Genomic DNA, 4614 nt, shown 5'->3' with positions numbered 1-4614 from the left:
TGATAATATTATAATAGTCTTATTTATATTTTGAACCGCATTTGAAAGAAATGAAATAAATTGGCGATTTCAATAATATTTGAATATTTCGCACAATTTAAAAATAAAAATATATATACAATATCAGAATATTAATACCGTAATTAATATTTTGTTGTATATTATATTGTGCTCATTATACTGTATACTTTATATTGTGTATATTATTCTACATAATGAAAATCAATTATATAATTAAGTATGTCATATTATAATTATACATAGAATGGAATAGAATTTATTGTCTTCATTTTATACTTTACAAGTTTTTACAATATTCTTTTGCTCTCTTAAATTTTCAAATAAAAGAAAGCTACATATTTTCTCTCTTATAGAATTTTTACCTGAACAGATAATAATTAAATCATTACATATTTCTGTGTCTATGTTACAGTTCCTCTTGTACGTAGGCTATATTACTCCTCTATATCACTATTTTCTTCGATATTATAATTATATTAATATTAATATTAATTAGCTGTGGATTATTGTTCTGGAGTTTTTAAGCATCTGATTTATCTATTAAACCAAAAAAGTTTAAATAGCCACCGGACTTTCGAAATTATAAAATTTTTTTATGAGAATCATTTGGAATTAAACAATAACAAACTATATCTTCCTAGAATTTGGTTATATTATACTTTTTTCATGACTACTTGGGATTTCGATTTTTAAGATTTCAAATTGCTAGCTATTTTAAAAAGTGTTAAGGGCATGTGACACAGCGAAATACCTATATTACCGACCTCATTTTATCCATTCAATGGATTTTTTTTGAATCTAAGAACTTTTCTTGTTTATAAAAAATTAGACTAAAACTTTGGAAAAAGTACCAGAAGACCATAAAGTACGTTTATGTACTTTATTTAGGTAGTAATTTCACTAAAAATTGTTTGCAACGACAGGAAAACTGAAACTATTTTTTGGCAGATTTCCTTTCTCACCTTGAAATTTTTTGAATCTAAGAACATTTTGTAGAATGCAAATCTCGGCCTGAAACTTCGGAAAAGACAAGAGCCGACAGTAAATTACGTTTATGTACTGCATTTAGCGACAAATTTGTAAAAAAATTTTCACTAAATATGAACCTGCACTTGTGAAACAGGAAGCAGCTGTCAATTTTATCGGCAGCAGTCGATATTCCCGATGGGCACGAAAACGCGCAGTCTGGCGGCCACTAGGCGAAGCTCTATAAGGTGGCTCATCGTACCAAACATATCTTTGATCTTACACCTGTAATGCGGTTATGCGGGGTCCACGCGGTCCCACCGCAGGACTCAATTCTATCAGTAGTCGCGATTAGCTGTCTTGTCTATATCTGCTGAAAGGTGAGGTCCACGCTGTCAAACTCTGCTGGCTCGGCTTCCCCCCGCCATTAGTATTTGGTTATGCCCCCCTCCAATAAAGTAGCCTTTATACTGATTTTTTGTGTCAATAGCGGATTAAGTTGCCAATCTGCACATTTCCATTCAACTAGATTCGCTTAAAAAAGCCAATTTTGAACAGAAAGTCGAAATCAGTGTGTAAGTAAAAACATTAATTTTCTAACGAAAAAAAAAAAACAATTTTTGACTAAATGCAAAAATTCTCAAACAAAAATTTCAATATTCTACTAAAAAAGACAAATTTACTACCAAAAAAGACGAACTTTTAATATAATTTAAGAGTTCTCCACTCAGAAGTTGAAGTTTCAAGTAAAAAAAATGAATTTTTGAACAAAAAGATTCATTCAAGAGTTCTGAACTAAAAATTTGAATTGTCAACTAAAAAGGATGAATTTCTAAAGAAAAAGGTTAATTTGCTGCGAAAAAATACAAATTCTTAATAACATTCAAGAGTTCTGAACTCAAAATTAACATTTTCAACCAAACAGATAAATTTTTAAACAAAAATATTCATTTATTACCAAAAAGACAAATACTTAATCAAATTCAAGGAAACTATACTAAAACGTTGAAGTTTCAACTAAAAAGGATAAATTTTTAAAGAAAAGATGATTTTACTACAAAAAGGAGGAATTTTGAACAAATTCAGGAATTCTCTACCAAAAAAGTTGAATTTTGAAATAAAAACCTACATTTTGAAACAAAAAGATTAATTTAGTACAAAAGAAGAAAATTTTTTATTAAATTTTAAGAGTTCTGAACCTAAATGTTAAATTTTAACCAAACAGATTAATTTTTAATGAAAAAGATTAATTCACTACCAAAAAAGACATAATTTTAGTGAAATTGAATAGGTTTGAACTAAAAAAATGAAATCTCAAAGCTTCGGAAAACTTCGGTGGTCTTTATTTATATCTCGATCCACGTTTGAAAGAAACTGGCGATTTTAATGTTTCGCGTGATTCTTAATTTCATGCATGCGTCGATTTTGAGGTTATATTATTACTATCATATTAGATAGATATTACACACACACACACACACACACACACACACACACACACACACACACACATATATATATATATATATTAATGTTGATATTATAATTATAAAATATTATAATAACATTAATGACTGATTGACTAACTTTCAATAGAAATAGTTAAACGTTCAACTAAAGTAATTTGTTTTCTGCAAAAATAAATGAATTTTGAATAAAATGCATAAATTAAAATTGAATTTTCTTAAATTTTTGTTCCAAAAAATAGTTAAATTTTTCAACGAAAGGTTACACTTTCATCAAGAAAGCTGAATTGTATACTAAAAAAAGGCAGTTTTGATAAAATACATAAATAAATAAAATTTTTAAAAATCAATTAAAAAAGTTAACTTTTCCACGAACCTTAGAGTAGTTAATACATAATAGAATAGTCAATATCAAAAACAAAAAGAATTTTCAACAAAATATTATATTTTCAACAAACACATTTTTTGAAATGAATTGATGAATCATCAACCAAGAAAAACTAAATTTTTAACAAAATAGTTCGACTTTCAACCAGAAAAGATGGAAAAAATCGCTAACATTCTTCGAAATCGCTTTAAATTATTACAATTAATAAAGCATTCCTTGGAATTTTTTAGAACATCCTAAAACATTTCGAATCCTTTAAAATCTCATACTAAATTATTGAAATCAATTGAAAATTCCGTGGAATCTATTGAAATATTCTAAGATATTTCAAATCCTTTAAAATCAAATATTAAATTACTGTAAAAAATGTTTAAAATCTTTGGAATCTTTTAAAATTCTCTCAAATTTTTCAAATCCTTCAAAATATTTTGAAATACCTAGAACTTTTTAAAAAATATTTCTAAAGTTTTCATACAAAAGTTTTCGATCAATTAGCTCATATTTCTACTAAAGAAATTGATTTTCAATGAAAATGATGAATACTCAACCAAAAAAATTAATTTTAAACAAAAAAGTTTAACTTTTGACCGATGAATTGTATCCAACCTAATAGATGAAATTAAAAAAAAGGTTCATATTAAAGCGTAATACTGGAATTTTTAACCGAAAAGAAGAATTTTAAAGAAAACAAATTTTATCCAAATTATTAATTTCCTAACAAGAAAAGATCAATTGTCAACCAAAAATGTACATTCAAAATTTAGATAGAATTAATTAATTTTCAACCATAAACATTAATTTTCTACCAAAAAGGCAACTTTTTCACAAAGTAAATAAATTTTCAAACAACTAGTTTAATTTCAGTTGATTAACATTGTTGATTAAAATAAAGAAAATTGGAATTTTACTGCGGTTAGAAGTAAATTCCAGTCAAGTCGCTACCTTCATTCGATTTATAAGATTTACAAAAATTCAAGTTGAATTGTAATGAATTAAAAAAAAATGGAAAAAAGGTTTAAAATTCCATTGATTTCAATAAAATTAATTTTAAAGGGAGTTTAAGAAACACGAGAAGAACTCAGTTATTGTTAACTGAAAACAATTTTTAAAATATTTTCAAAAATTTACAAAAATCCAAGGATATTTGAAAGAATAGAATGAAAAGAAAAAATGGCATTGAATAGAATTGTGTGAATTTAGAAAAATTCAGATGAATGACACAAATTCAGGTTAAATTAATAAGAATTTTCGGACAATTCAAAATCCCTTCAAATTTAATTAAATCTGATATTTCCTGCAATTGTGGAAAATTTATTTAAACATTTTGAGAGCTTAATCCCTTAAAATTATTTAAACCAATTCAAAATTACTTGGAAGTTTTTTAACTTTTGTAGAACTGTACACATTCTGTGAAATCCCTTGAAATTTCTTAAAAATGCCTTGGAATTTTTAAAAATAGCCTACAATATTTCAGAACCTTTGAAATTCCATTAAGTTACTACAATCAATTGAAAATACCTTGGAATATTTTTAATACTTCGAAATATTTCGAAACCCTTAAATTCTTTTGAAATTCCTTTCAATTTATTAAAGCTCTTTAAAAAAACTCGGAATTTTAAAAATAACTTTTAAAATCCTTTGGAATCAATTTCAAATATTGAAATTCAGTAAGGACTAATAGTCCGGGAGCTGGGTATGTTCCCGTATGCATTCAAGAGGCAAAAGGTAAAAACTAGTTAATCTTATGTATTTTGACCCGCTGAATCCAATGGT

The sequence above is a fragment of the Belonocnema kinseyi genome, chromosome 10 (assembly GCF_010883055.1).
Source record: "Belonocnema kinseyi isolate 2016_QV_RU_SX_M_011 chromosome 10, B_treatae_v1, whole genome shotgun sequence".
NCBI lineage: Eukaryota > Metazoa > Arthropoda > Insecta > Hymenoptera > Cynipidae > Belonocnema > Belonocnema kinseyi.
Note: the sequence above shows the minus strand (reverse complement) of the source record.